General features: G+C 41.4%; 1 protein-coding gene across 3 annotated transcripts in view; it reads left to right on the top strand.

Moving 5' to 3' along the window:
• NUMA1 (nuclear mitotic apparatus protein 1) overlaps window positions 1-15937 on the top strand; it is a 75596-nt gene that overhangs the window by 22929 nt on the left and 36730 nt on the right. The window contains exon 1 of one of the 3 annotated variants that reach the window (XM_045818344.1): window positions 15812-15830. The exons of the other annotated variants lie outside the window; for them this stretch is intronic. The gene's annotated coding sequence lies outside the window, so the exon portion shown is untranslated. Of the gene's footprint in view, window positions 1-15811; window positions 15831-15937 lie in introns of those variants that run through there. 3 annotated transcript variants of the gene reach the window in all.

Genomic DNA, 15937 nt, shown 5'->3' with positions numbered 1-15937 from the left:
CATAAATTCCAATTATTGGTATATATCCTAGAGAAATGTTAGCTTGCAGGTTAAAGGAGATGTGTACCAGTATCACTGATAATAGCATTCTTTGTCGTTACAAAACACTATGAACAACCTAAGTGTTCAGACAAAGCAAAATGGGATAACAAAGTTGTGGAACAGTCTTACTCTCGCATTTTTCTTGAGCTTTTAAAAGGGTGAGGAGTCCAATACATACTAATATGAAACACGTCAAAGAAATTTTTAAGTGAAGAAGGCAAGTTGCAGAACAAATTATACAGTACAATGATTGCTATGTAGATCAAACACAGACACACTCTATTTACATACATACATATGTGTATATATGATACATGTGTGTATATACATACTTAGGAAAAGTCTGAAAGGTTGTGCATCAAATTTGTAACAGTGGTTACCTCTGAGTAGGGGAGTGCTTTTGGCAAATGTTGGTTAAGGTTTGATGAATAGGGAGTTTTGCATTTTACTCTGTATACTTCTGTATTATATTATTTCATAGCAATAATGTGTTCTTTCTCCTTCCCACTTACTTGGATACTTGGTGGGCCTATCTCCACTTGCCAGGGTCAGGAGTGTGACAAAGTAGGATTAATTCTGCAAGCCAGCTCTACCCACATCAGTTGAGTTGGAGCAGCTGCTGAGACCAGAACAAGGAGCACAACATGTATGAGGGTGGGGGGTGAGCAGTACGTGCAGATGGCTGGGAGACGCAGCCAAGATAGGCCAATTCTAATTTACGAACAGTAACTATCACATGTCATGTCTTAACATTCTTCAAATTGCTTTGCCATCCATTATCACACTGGGCCTTGAGAATTCTGTGAGCAAGTGAGGCAGGGATGATGATAGGAAAGGAAGCAATCAAGACATTGGACAAAAAGGAAAGTAGGTGTGTAGAAATAGTTGTGTTTTTTTTAAAGAAACATATATAAGGATATTCATTACAGCATTGTTTGGAATAGTAACATTGAAAATAGTCATGTCCATCAATAGGAAAATATGTGAACACATTATGGTGTATTCTTTATATGGACTTTTGTTATACAGTTTGTTTATTTTTTTCATACGTAATGAATTCATGGGAAGTTTACTTTAAAATTGTTTACAAAGTACTAAATAGACATATAATATTATTATTAATTCCTAACCTTCACATTTTTATTAATGCTCTTCAGACCACCATTGGTATGTCTATGAGGCAATTTACCGTGAACAAAAAAATTATTGTGGGCCAAGAATCTGCTTAATAACAGTATTTACTAACAAGGGACAGTGAGAAAGGTGACTGCACATCCCAGTGTGCTTGTCACTGTCATGGCCTCTGTTAGCTCACTCAGGGTTTCATCTGGATTTTGACTCACTCTCACAAGTATCCCAGTTTGCATAATAAATGACATGATTACTTTAGTATTATGATTTTTATTTTTGCTTTTACCTTTGAATGATAATATGTTTGGATCCATCCTAATTTTTCTTGGACAGTTCTAATTTCAGTGAATCTTGTGGGTCTGTGCTAATTTGAATGGTTGCTTCAAATAAGAAATTTGTCACTATAGATCCTTTCCTGTTTTAGAAAATACTGTTATTTTTAAGCATTTGTTATTTGGCTAAATTGACTATTCTACTTAAGAAGCAAAGTAAAATTCATTAGAATATAGCAAGGATCAGTGGAGTAGATGTAAATAAATCAACAGTAGAGCAGATGACACTGAGAATCAAATCAGCGTTGTGGAATATACGGAACCCAAAACATCCAATCAGAATGACAGAAAGAAAAAGAATTAAAAAAAAAATGAAGATAGTGTAAGGCAGGGGTCCTCAACCCCTAGACTGTGAACCATTACTGGTCCGTGGCCTGTTAGGAACCTGTCTGTGAGCAAAGCTCACCTGAGCTCTGCCTCCTGCCCCGCCCCCCTCCCCTGAACTCCACCTCCTACTGTGCCCTACCTCCAATGGAAAAACTGGTACCTGGTGCCAAAAAGGTTAGGTACAGCTGGTGTAAGGAAACTCTGGGGCAATTTTAAGCATATGAACATTCCCATCTGGGGGTGCCAGAAGAAGAAAGGGAGCAAGAAATTGAAAACCTATTTGAAAAAATAATGACAGAAAAGTTCCCTTACACAGAACTTTTAAATAGACAAAAAAGTCTAGAAAGTATGGAGTCCCAAACAAGATGATCCCAAAGAAGCTTACACTAGGACACATTGTAATTAAAATGCAAAAGGTTAAAGACAAAGAATCTTAAAGGTAGCAAGAGAAAAGCGGTTAGTTACCTACAAGGGAGCACCCATGAGAATGTCAGCCGATTTCTCAACAAAACCTTTGCAGGCCAGAAGGGATTGGTAAGAAATATTCAAAGTGGTGAAATGCAAGGACCTACAACCAAGATTACTCTACCCAGTACAGCTATCAGAATTGAAGGACAGATCAATAGCTTCCCAGACAAGAAAAAGCTAAAGGAGTTCATCACCACCAAACCAGCATTACATGAAATGTTAAAGGGTCTTTAAGCAGAAGGGAAAAAAGATAAAAAAAATATGAACAATGACATAGAATAAATACATATCTATCAACAATTGAACCTGAAAATCAAAACAAACAAGCAGAACAGAAACAGACTCATAGATGCAGGGAACACTTTGACAATTGCCAGATGGGAGGGTGGTTGGAGGATGGATGAAAAAGGTGAGGGATTTAGAAGTACAGATAGGTAGTTACAGAATAGCCATGGGGTCATAAAGTGCAGCATAGGAAATATAGTCAATAATATTCTAATAACTATGATGTCAAAGGTATGAGTTTGAGAGGTATGAGGTATGGAGATGATCACTTAATATGTTATATAATGTCTAATCACTGAGGTGCACACTTCAACTAAGATTGTCAACTGTATTGAAAAATAAAAATTTATTTAAAAATAAAAGTATGAGTTAGAATTTTATTTATTGACATGTATAGGAATGTTCATGAAAAATTATTGAGAAAAACAAGGTACGGAGCAATGTTAAAGTGTAAACTTAGTTTTTTCCATATAGAAGACAATAAAAACCCTCTTAAATATAAAAATATATTTGTGCTTATATTTTGGGGGGCAAAGATTATTTCTAACCTTGTGGAAGGACTTAAATAAAGTTAACATGTAAATATTCTTTTGGGTTTAGGAGAGGCATCAGGTTAGTGCAAAGAGAACCAGGAGGCAGAAAACTAGGTAGTTCTCAACTTCCTGATGTGTGAGCTTTAATTTAATAAATTAAGGCCATTTAATAACTGTTAAACTAGGGCCTCAGAGACAACTGAAATGAAGAGCTTTAACAGGAGACAGTGATCTCCAAGGTCTGTTTTAGCCCTAACACTCTGTGAGTCTTCAATCCACAATTGAAATTTGAACATTGTACAGTGGTACCTTGGTACTTGTTAATTTGTCCTGGAACTCATGATGAGTGCTGAAACCAATAAGTACTAAATAGTGAAGCATTTTCCCCGGTGGGAAGGCATTACGAATCTTACAAGTTCTAGCTAGTGCGATGAGTCCCGAGCAAGTGCCAAGTGCTAAAACACTTTTTTTTTTGGTCAAAATGTGACAAGTACAGGGTTTGACAAGTTCTGAAGCAGACGAGTACTAAGATATGACTATTTCATTTATTTTAAGAATACTTTTAAAAAACATTTTAACACACTGAAAGCAGGATGCATTTTATAATCAGGAGCATCTTTCAATTGTCATTGCCATTTTTCTCACATTTTTATTATCTCTGATTTAGATACCTTATTGATGATACAGAATAGTTCCACTTTTCACACTTTTCTGTTCCCCCCCCGCTTTCATTAATAAGTTTGGCTCCTTCCTGGGCTTCTCTTGCTCACATATCCATCAGATTCACTCACATCAGCAAGATATTTTGGATAGGAGAAGTGAGTATGCAAGGATTTTCTGCATCCTTAATTGGTAGGTGTCTTATTGCAACTGCTGCTTGAGAAGTTAGGTAAATATATATGTAACCTTGAGGTATCCAATTTAGTGGTTCTAGATTTTGATTAGTCTTTCATCTTAATTTTGCTTGGTGTTTACTTTTTAAAGCAGAACATACATACAGAAAAGTACATAAATTGATATATAGCTCATGACTTTCCACAAAGTAAACACACCTGTGTAACTAGTACTGTATCAAGAAACAGAATCCCAATAGGGGCTTTCCAGTCATTATCCCCTTGCTTTTTAAATACAGTGAAAGTATACATGGTGACTCCATTGGGTCATAAGTGGGTGGCTCATGGTTATGTTGGGTGAGTCTACTAGAAAGAGCTCTAGCTTTGGAGCCAGATTGGAGTTGCATCACAGTCCTGTTGCTTTTCATTGTGTGACTTTAAAGCAAGGGTGTCAAACTCATTTTCACCAGGGGCCACATCAGCCTCGCAGTTGTTTTCAAAGGGCCGAATGTAATTGTAGGACTCTATAAATGTAACTACTCCTTAACAGTTACATGAGAGCTCGGTGCTGCCACTGGGTAGAAACAAGGTGCTGGGCCAGACAAAACAAGGTGGAGGGCCGATTCAGCCCTTGGGCCTTGTGTTTGCCACCTGTGCCTTAAAGCAAGGTACTTTTCAGAACTTCATTCCTCTTTGATAAAATGAAAACAATATCTGCTTGCAGAGTTGTTGTGAACATCATGTGAAATACTTTGTAGATGGGAGGCGTTGTCAGTGGTAAAAAGCTATCCACAAATGCTTGTCTTTTTTTTTGTGAGGCAGGTAGAATTCCAAGCATGAAATGATGTGAATTTGAAGTAAGGTTAGAAAATTAAGTTTGATCCCCAAACCCATTCTCTTAACCCACTTGTATTGACTCCTTTTTTTCCCTGTTAACATTGATGTGTCATTGGCTTTCCATCAAATTTTCCCAAAAGGAAAATAATATAAAGGACTTGAAAGGAATTCCCAGGCATCTGGTATTTCTTTTGATTTCTTTCTCACTTGAGAGCTTGTTTGGAGGTTCTGGCAGGGGAGCACAGCTTACTTGTATACCCTTGACCGAAGACTGTCCCTCTGCACTAGTTGGAAGGGTCATCCTCGTCAAGCCAGCACACAGCTTCGGTAGGGACACACAGGGATCTGTGAGGGAGGAAGGGGACACCCGCCTAGCCAGCCAGATCAGCAGAATCAACCCTGGCAATCAGTGGGGTGATAGATGTCACAGCCAGATCGCCCTCACATCCTGATTTCTTCCCCTCTTAATGCTGGGTGTACCCTGGAGCTGTGCAAGGCAGAAGTTAATGAAATTTCAACAGCAGATGACTACACCACCTCTTTATAGGCCTAATAAACAAGCATGATCCTACCATAGGCCCTCTTCTGATTATAGTCACACTGTTCCAAATGTGACCCAAATTTATATCTCCAGTTCCAAGTCATTTTTCACCAGTTACTGGGTTTTCCTAATTGTATATCCAGTAAGATACCTCATGTCTAAAACCAAATTCTTAAACTGCCTACCATATAGCATGATGGTTTAGACTATGGACTTTGGACTGAAAAAGACCTAGATTTCAGTCTTAATTCTGTCACTTGTTACACTCACAATCTTGGACAGGTCACCATCTTAAAACTTGTATAAAAGGTGGTATTAATAGCACTTGCTTGATAGGGTTGTTACTAGTATTCAAAGAATGAGGTTATTGCTTTTGCACACAAGTTCATCTACTCATTCACTCAAGCTAGGAAATTTAGAAGTACTTCTAGAATTTTCCTTTTCTCATTCTTCTCTTACAATTGATTATCAGGGCCTGCCACAAGTAAGTCTCAAAGCCAGTGCTTCCTCTTTTTTTATCACTGCCTTACTTGAGACATGTATCACAACTTGCTTGGAACAAACAGTGGTTTCATACTGCATTCTGCAAAGCTTTGTAGAACTACAGCACTGACTCAGGAACCAGGTGGACAGAGCTCCAAACATCCTTTACTTCAGACCATCTGCTTATATCTGTATCCTGGGTTCTATTTAGAGATTGTATCTGAAGAGGGTTCCCTTTAAAAGTTTTTTTTTTAATTTGTTGATTTTTAGAGGAAGAATCATCAATTTGTTGTTCCACTTATTTATGCATTCATTGGTTGCTTCATATATGTGCCCTGACTGGGGATTAAACCTGCAATCTTGGCGTATGGAGCCAGCACTCTAACCAACTGAGCTACCTGGCCAGGATGAAGAGGGATCACTTTTAAAATACAACTTGTAACCTTTCATTTATTCAAAAATATTTATCAAATACCCCCTATGTGCCAAGCATTGTCCTGAATTCTGAGAGCTCAGTGTTGGCCCTGGCCAGGTAGCTCAGTTGGTTAGAGCGTCGTCCCGATGTGCCAAGGTTGTGGGTTCAATATCTGATCAGGGTACGTACAAAAAACAGCCAGTGAATGCATAAATAAATGGAACAACAAATTGATGTCTATCTGTCTTTCTCTCTCTCTCTCTCTCTTCCTCTTTCCCTCTTCTCTCCTTTCCTTTCTCTCTCTAAAATTAATTTAAAAAAATAATTCCATGGTGAGTTCTCAAACCATGATTTCATGGAATATATGGTAGTAGGAAAAAAATTAAGAGATACAAAAAGGTGTAAGAAACGAGTGCTATGAAGGAAAGGAATAGGGTGCTATGCACAGTAGGAACCTGCCCTAATCTAGGTGGTAGGAGAGTTTACATGAGGAGGTAGCATTTGAGCTGAGATATGAAGAATAAATTAGAACTAATTAGGTGAAGAGGTAGGACAAGAAAGCTTCTCATAGACGGAAGAACATGGAAAACTCTAGACGATATGTGGATATAACTTTCTGCTAGTGTACTTTTAACTTATAATAGCAGCTAGCATTTATCTCTGTACCAGGTATTATGCTTACATCTTATAAACACCTAATTTTGTTGATTCCTTATAACGACTCTCTGAGAAAGTATTATTATTATTCCCATTTTACCAATGGGGAAACTGGGAACACAGAGGTTAAGCAACTCGCCCAAGGTTACACAGCTAGTAAGCTAAAGAAACAAGGTTTTAATTGAGCAGTCTGACTCCAGACCCCATGTTCTTTGCCATTATGCTATATAGTGTTCCTCATGTTTCTTCCGTTCCAGCCTGAACTTCGTACAGACTGGGACATACGAGTTGATCTGATCTGTTACTCCCCTGTACTCCCTCCCTTTAGAAACCTTGTTTCCCATCACCTACAGGATAAGTCTGAATTCCTTAGCATGATGCAAGTGCCTCAGAATTGAGTACTGCTTATCCTCACCATCTGCTACACCTTCCTAAAACTGCGTGCCAGAGCTCAAGTGTAATTAGCTCTGTCTTTGATGTGCTGTTCTCCACACCTAGAATACTCTTTTTTTTACTTTTTTGGTGAAACCCCACTTATCTTCCTCAAGCTTACGTACTCAGTTTAAATGTTACTTCCTTGGTAAAGCTTTCCTCTTCATCCCATCCTGAGTTAATCAGTCCTTCACAGCTCCTCAAAAGCAGTAGCTCTGTGTTCCCTTTCTGAAGACTTTTGACCAAAGCAAGAATTCTAGAAGTTTTCCACTCTCCACCTTTCCCATACATCCACATCCTAAGAGCTGTGAGTCTACCTCCACAATGCCTTTCAAATGTACCTTTCTTTTTACTTCCTGCTGCCCCTGCCCTGGAAGTAGCAGTTTTATCTCTGCCACTATAATTGTTACTTAGCTCTGTGTTCTACCTCTGGACCCAGTGTTGTGCCAACTCATCTTTTCAAAAAGCACGCACCAGTATGCCATTCTCCTGCTTAGGGAACTTCAGTGCCTCCCATTGCTCTTAAGTCGCCGCTGGTTTCCACTAGGCTTTTCAACGTTCTCTCACCTTCCTTTCAGCACTACCCAAGTTTGTGTTCTTTGGCCTCGTACTGAGGTGACTTATAGGTATGTTTGTTCTCCACAGGAGAGTAAGACTGTCTAATTCATTTTTGAGTCCCCAACACACTATCTATAGGTGTTTATTTCATGTTTATAGTTGAATGTCCCTGATTAAATTTTATTAATTTCAAATACAGGGTAACATGTATTTGGGGAATTTGTATTGCAAATAGATATTTAAAAACAAACAAACAAACAAACAAACAAACAAATAAATGTTTAGTCCTAAAGGGGGAGATTGCAGTTTTTAGGAATATTGCTTGTGAGGAATTTTGTACTTCTCAGTAATGCCAGATACATGGGATGTTATTTTATCTAGTGCTGTTCAAATTACTTGGCATCTTTAAAAACAGAGAAAACACTTGTCCTTCTTATTTTGTTAGGTATGACAGGGAGCCTGGGGAATGCATAAGTGCTTTGTACACAAAGAACTACACTGATAAGAAAGGTATAGGATATGGCTGAGGTGTGCTGGAGAGAGCACTGGATTTAGAAGGCTTGAGTTCTGGCTCTGCAGCCTTGATGGTTGACCTTGAGGCAGGTCTTCTTTCTGTGACTTGAGTTCCTAGTCCATAAAATTGGAATAGACATGGTCACTCTTAGGGTTCTTTGTTGGGGGGGGGGCGGAGGCAATTAATTGAGGCCTGAGACATAGCTTTCCTTAAATTCTTGAAGTGTATTCAAATGTTAAGGTTTTTATTTTGTTTTATCATGGGCGTGTTAGACACCATTCGAGTTTATTTTTCTTATTAGTAACATATTGACAAGTTTCCTTCTTGAGTCAATCTAGCATCCTATTTAGAAACCTAACCCCTATTAATATTTGTGTTTGTTCATTTCTATCACTGGTTAAAAGCATCCTGGTGTGGTAGAAGAAGTGAATTTGGAACCAGAAACACATGGGCCTCAGTGGTGTGTAGGAGGTGGAGACATGGAAGGTAAAGTAAGGGGGAGGAGAGAAAGGACTGGGAGAAGAGAGATGTCATCTGAGTTTTGTACTTAAAGTCTATTTGAAACAAACCAGATCTGGAGCAGAATCCCTGTTCTCTGTTCTTATGCTCTGAAATCACAAGTTGTCTCAAATCAGTAGACCTTATTCAGGCCTACAAAGTTGTAAAATTTTCATATCAGGTAGGAGATAAATTTTCAGTGAAGTTGTCATGTGTATTCCAGCATTGATGCGGGGTGGGATTACATGGTCATTAAGGTCTCTATCAAACTTTGAGATTCAGTGATTTGTTGACAGGGTACAGAAAGCTGCTTTTCTTCAGGCTTTTTAGATCAGTGTAGGTATAAATTGCACTTTGTCATTGGCTTTTGTTTATGAAACCCTGTAAATGCCCTGAGTATAGTACCAACCACCTTTCACTGCACCCCATGCACATTGGTATTACCAGTTTCCAAGAACCTCCTCCTTTCATCAGGATTAATGAAGCACCCACATGTGCCTTGCTTTGAGGAAGAGACCCAGCAGAGAGTAACTGTTTCTAGGTGATGCTGTTTTTGTTTGTTTGTTTGTTTGTTTGTTTGTTTGTTTTTTGTAAAGGAAGCCCTAACTGGTGAAGCTTTGACTGGATTCTGAGGAAATTTGTTTTATTGCAAGATTTTTGTTTTTGTCGGCAATACAAATTCCCCAAATACATGTCCTGGAGAAAGAATCATGGGAATTTGGGGAGGTGAAAAGAATCATGGGGAATTGTGGGAGGTACTTGAGATATTATCTAGCCCAATACCCTTATTTTATTAGACTACCCAAGCTAGGGCAGGTGACTTGCTTAAAGCCACAAATTTAGTAAGGGGTCAGGGGATCCAGAACGTACTTCCAAGGGCTATCAACACTCAATCCAAATGCATTCTCTACCACTAGCTAGGCTAAGAGCTGCAAATCTTTGCATTAAATTGTTTTGCCTTCAGTTTGTTTCACTTTTGTCATCATCAGTTTTGTGTTTGTGAGCAGACATTGTGCTAGATATGTTGCTTGTGGGGACAGTCATTTATTCCTCTGTGACAATGAAACAGGGTGAACTGGTTCTTAGGTGTTTTGTAGAAAGACCTTCTTGAGGGAGAATTGAATAAGGCTTCTTGGCTTTTATAATGAATCCTCTCTGGGCTTTTATTTGCCCTCTGCTTTTCTCCCCAGGAAGTTACAGGCACACCAACACGGCCTCATTATTCAGTCACTACCCTCTTGAGAGGGAGAACGTGGCCTGGTAAATAAGCTTCAGGTTAGGGTTCTGAAATAGCAGTCCTTCTCTCCAGCCAACGGTGTTTCCTGCAGCCTTCTTTCTCCATGGCTTCTCACCTTTGAGATGTGTTCTTCAACATCTTTGCTCAGTAGAAAACTGTCCCTGCTCGCTGCTTCAAGAGGCATTTTGGTCTTTAAATGTTTGTAAAGTGCTTGAGTTTTCAGAAAAAATTCTTAGTGGTTACCTTTGAAATTAGAACTGTTTAGTCATTTTGGTTAAAAAGTTGATTTTTATGAGGAGGTAGAGAGAGGTACAAGTCTTCTTTGAGCCACCAGGAATGTACTAGTTTTTTTATTTATTCATTCAGTGATTTTTTTTTAGGAGCAGTAAAGACCAGACAGACAACTCACTACTTATGTGACTAAGTCTCTTTTAATTCCTGAGCCTCAGATGTCCTCATCTTTAAAGCAGAAATGAAACCTACCTTAGAGATCATCCCCAGGATTGGATGACAGGACCGTGTGAGAAGACAGACCCAGTGGGGCTCAGATTTTGTCTTCAACTCTTATTAGCTGTGTGACCTTAGGCAAGTTGTTTAATCTTTCTAATTCTCAGTTTTCTTTCCTGTAAAATAGGGATAACTGAATATTTAGGTTATTGTGAGGGTTAAATAAAATAAAGCAAGTGTTTAGTAACTGGTGTGTACTAAATGCTCACTAAATGTTAGCTATTACAACAGTAACAACCACAGTAATGATAGTCTTCAGGTATTTATTTACTTTTTAAAAGATTTTAATTTATTTTTTAGTGAGGGGGAAGAGCAGGAGAAAGAAAGGGAGAGAAACATCAATGTGCACTTGCATGTCCCCAACTGGGGACCTGGCCCACAACCCAGGCATGTGCCCTCACAGGAAATCAAACTGGCAACCTTTTGGTTTGCAGGCCAGCTGTCAACCCACTGAGCCACACCAGCCAGGTTGATTGATAGTCTTTAGGTATTTGTTATGCTAGGACATCAAATGGCAGAGGAAAGACATCAAAGTATTACATAAGGCATTGGATCCAAAAGAGGGTTTTTTCCTGCTGTCTTTCTGGGAGAGGTCTGTAGGAACTGAGAGAGAGCTCTCATTGGGCCCTAGTACGGCTTCCTACAGCAAAAGCTTCCCTTCCAGCCTCATACATAGGCTGGGGGAGCAGGTTCAGAAGGACCTGAGAGGACAGTGAGAAGCCCATTCTGGCAGGTGGGTTTGGTAGGGGCATAAATGACTCCAGAAGGTGAAACTGAGATCAAGTCATGGAGGGCCTTGAATGCCAAGCAAATTATTTTGTTAGAACTGCCCCATTCTGGGGCCATCTCAAGGGAATTGGTCTCTCAGTTTTCCATAAAATTTTTTAAAAAGAAGCCATTGTTTCTTCCCTCCCCTCCCTCCCCTCCCCTCTCCTCTCCTCTCCGCTCTCTTCTGCTTTCCCCTTCCCCTTCCCGTCCTCCTAACCGGAGGATACGTTTATTGATTTTAGAGAGAGAGAGAGAGGAAGGTGGGGGAGAGAGAGAGAGAGAAACATGGATGTGAGAGAGAAACATCAGTTGGCTGCTGTCTGTATGTGCCTCAATGGGAATTGAACCCACAGCCTTTTTGGTGTATGGGACGACCTGGCCAGGACTCTCTGTCTTCTATTTAAACTTTAAAAAATAGTAATGTACATCAAAAACTAACACTTACATTTTAAACAAGAATAATACTCATGTACCAACACTCGCTTCAGGAGATGTAATACTCCCAGATCCTTTGAAACACTCTGTGCTCCACACATATAACCAACTCCTTCCAACTACTATCTGAATGCTATTTGGAATTTTTAGTCATTTGCCATTTTCCTTTTCTTCCTTCCTTGCTACCCTCTTTCCCTGGTCTCCCTCTCCATCGCCTTCCCCCCATCCCCTTTCTTTTAAAAAATGATTTTACCATTCCTATCCCAGTCTTTCGAGGGACAATGAGCAAAGGCCGTGGAATCAGGCAAGAGCCCTGTGGACTGCCTGCTTGCCTGGCTAGGCTGGGAGGAGCGGGAGGAGGGGTGGGGAAGTTCTGCTGCTGCCTGCCACGGGAGGGGCGTGGTTGGCTGCACAGTGGTGGGGGAGGGAGAAGCTGGAGAAACTGGCCAGGTTCCTTAGGCTGTCCTGAAGAGAAGGCCCAGAAGCTTGGCAGTTTTGGTGGAGAGGTTCCATAGGAGAGTTCAGCCCCTCTGAGGCTCCACAGCGAGAGTCTGTTGCCTTGAGTTTAGAGCCAAAGGGGATTTGTGGGGGGGGGCACCTCTTGTATTCTTCTGAGATAACAGTATCAATTCTTTCATGTGTTAGGGGACTTTAGGGCTGACTCAGTGTCAGAGGAAGCCAGGAAGATTTTAGCAGGCCTGCCTCCTGTTTTTATGTCATACAGTTTCTGGAATGTTGATTATGTCAGTCATTAAATTATGTTTACCACTTTGCTTTTCCATAAATGCTTTGGTTTTTCTTTTTGCCTTGGCTTTGCTTTTATCGTGCTTCTTTGAACAAGAACTCCCCTTTTCACCTACAGCAACTGCAGGTGATGGTGCTGTGGGAGTAAGCTACAGGGTCTGGGGGAAGAAATGAGGCCATTCTCGGTCTCTGCAGCAGTGGGCCTTGGGCCTTGTTCCCCCCACCCCCACCCCCCACTCATCAGTACCCCCACAGTACCCCCACCACTCACCAGTCCTCTGTGGGCAGAAAATTGAATTTGGAAACCTGCCATCCAGATGTAGTTCAGTAGAACAGACTCAAGGAGGCCCAGTATGCTAGGTACTAAGGGGGGAGGGGTGGGGGGGCGTGGATCTTAGAGAGATGGAACTAGTTATGCCCTTGCGGAATTTACACTCCAGATGTGAAGACAAGACTTCCGTGCATATACAGTTAAGGCAGTACAAGTGCCAAATGCATAATGTACACATATCTTTTTGATTATCAGTGTGTAACACATGGTTATTGAATGTAAATTCAAATATAAAAGCAGCATATAGTGTAGAAAGTCCCACACAATCTAACCCTTCCTCAAGATAGATAGACACTGTTACCTGTTAAGAAATATTTGAGAAGTTGAAATTTGAGCTGGACCTTAAGTAAAGTCCAGAGAGGCAGACTAATGGAAGGAAAGTAAGCATCCTGAGGATTTAATCTCCTGCTCCACATGGGTCCAAACTTCTGCTCCAGGGAGGAGCACCCCCACTGTCTTCCTCCACAAAGGGTGAGCCAACTTCTGCTTGGACACCTTGGTGACAAGGTACCAAAATGCCAAAATAGGAAATTAACTTTTGCTGAGCACCTCCTTGTGCCTGATGTACTAGCCCATGTTGGTCACCTTATAGATGCTGTTGAATTTATCCTTCTCACACCCTTATAAAATAGATATCTTTATCCTTCTTTTACAAACAGATGCTGAGGCTCAGAGGTTACTTGCCAGTGTCATATAGCAAATGGTATAGAGTTCTGCCGTTCACTAGCTCTGTGCTCTTGGGCAGTTGTTTCATCTCTGGCTCGGTATCTTCATCTATAAAGTCCAATGACAATAGTGCCTACCTCACTAAGGGTGTCCTTCAGATTAATGACTTCACACACTAGACCAGTAGAAGAGTACCTAGCACATAGTATGCACTCAGTAAGCATAAGCTGCTGTTTATTATACATGTTTTTTCTGTTCTAACATAATCTGTATCATCTCCCCACTTAATTTAATTTTATCCTATATGTGGTCTTTTTGTCCTGGCCATTGCTCACGCCTTCCCTCCTTCACACTTTCTCCCTCTGCTTCCTATCGCTCCCTCTCTCCGTTCCCTCTGTCCATTGTCATCGGGGTGTCTCTCATTCCCCTGCTTTCCGTTCCCTCTTGCCTCACTCTCCTTCATGTCCTCATTACCCGGCTTCTGTCTCTTGTGGCAGCTTTCTGACCTGCCTCCCTGGTGCTAGTCTCATTCATTTATATATACCAGAACAGTTTCTTAAAGTACAGTTTTCATCGTACCGCATTTCTGTGTTAAAAACAACAAAATAAACATTCACATCTATATTTGATTTCTCGGCTTAAAGTTCAAGATTCTCCAACTCACGTTCAGATTTGTTTCCTTACTTCTTCCATACCTCCTCTCTGCTTGTCCTTCTTTTCCACTCCACTGTTCTCTCCATTTTCATCTGGGGAAATCCTACCTATGGGTAGGATTTTAAGATCCAGATGAAAATATCACTTTGTTTTCTTAGTCCTTTCCTACTCTCAATTAGTTAGATTTTTTTGTGTGTGGGAGTTAGAATATACTGTCTTCAAATATGATTTTTTAAAGATTTTATTCATTTTTTATACTCTTTTAAAAATATTTTATTTATTTTTTTAGAGAGGGAAAGGAGGGAGATAGAGAAACATCACTGTGCAGTTGCTGGGGGTCATGGCCTGCAACCCAGGCATGTACCCTGACTGGGAATCGAACCTGCGACACTTTGGTTTGCAGCCCACACTCAATTCACTGAGCTACGCCAGCCAGGGCTATTTATTCATTTTGAGAGACAGGGGAAGAGAAGGAGAAAGAGAGGGAGAGAAACATCAATGTGTGGTTGCCTTGCACACGCTCCCGTACTGGGGACCTGGCCTGCAACCCAGGCATGTGCCCTGACCGGGAATTGAACTGGCGACCCTTACATTTCATAGCCCGTGCTCAATCCACTGAGCTACACCAGCCAGGGCCTCAAATATAATTTTCATATCATATTTCTTATCTCCTGTGGAATTATAATCTATCTCAGTGTAGATGCTGGGCTTAATTCATCTTTGTATTCTCCCTACAGTGTCTGATAGCAACACCTTGCACATAGTAGGTGCTTAATACATGTTTGTGGTGCAAGTGAAGGGAAGATGAGGGTGTTCTGCTAACTGGTGGGTTTCTTTCGTCGTCTTGGTGAGGGTTGGTCATTGTTCAGTGGGTGGGAACGCTGTGGTTTTTTAGAGTCGGCCATCTTTTCCTTTTTGGCCATGTAGGAGAGGCAGAGCCTATAGGTTCTGCCAGTGGGTCCCTGTGCCTGTGTCTGTTAAGGTGCTCCATCCAGTGCCTGCCTTACTAGGTCCCGTGCGTTGGCCCCTCAGCCCCTCCCCGCAAATGCTCAGGGGAACAGGGGGTTAGGTTCTGGCAACACAGCTGGGATTTTGGTGGCCATTCCATAGTCGACAATAGCACGCAGCCACCCAGACAGGACAACACAGGCCTGCACTCCAGGCGCACAATCCTCTTGGGCTTCTTGTTTGGGTGGCCGAGGGGGAGGAGTGCAGTAGCATCCTGGCCTTGCCACACAGAAGGTATGGGCTGGAGAGAGTCCCTCCAGGAAGGGGCTTGGGGACGGCCATTGTCCCAGGGTAGGCAGTACCCACAGACGGAGGCAGGCGCTTTGTGCGAGAGCGGCCTGTATGTGCTTAAAGACATGGCCCGCCCAGGAGCCAGCAGGAAGCTGCCCCCATTTAAAAGGGCCTACATCTGGCTGGTTCTCCAAAGCCTCTGTTCCCGGGTCTTCCTCTCTGCCCAGCTTGCCGCCAGGCAGGGGCTGATCTAATCTTTAGGGCAGCTTGTGGCCTGCCCTTCCGTCGTCGCTGGCCAAAAAGATGGACAGGCTGTCACTGCAGTCTTAAGAGAGCGAAGGGGGAGTGTCCGGGTGATACCAGGTTTGTCAGGCAGGCCACTGTGAGTGTGTTTTGTGTGTTTATGCCACAGTTTGCTTTGGCTTTTGCCCCTGTTGCAGTTCAGTGTTGTCTGCTGGCTGGTGCCTCCC

This window comes from Phyllostomus hastatus, unplaced genomic scaffold, assembly GCF_019186645.2.
Source record: "Phyllostomus hastatus isolate PE091 unplaced genomic scaffold, TTU_PhHast_1.1 phas_scaffold_317, whole genome shotgun sequence".
In the NCBI taxonomy this organism is placed as follows: domain Eukaryota; kingdom Metazoa; phylum Chordata; class Mammalia; order Chiroptera; family Phyllostomidae; genus Phyllostomus; species Phyllostomus hastatus.
This window is presented reverse-complemented; position numbering and strand designations above follow the sequence as displayed.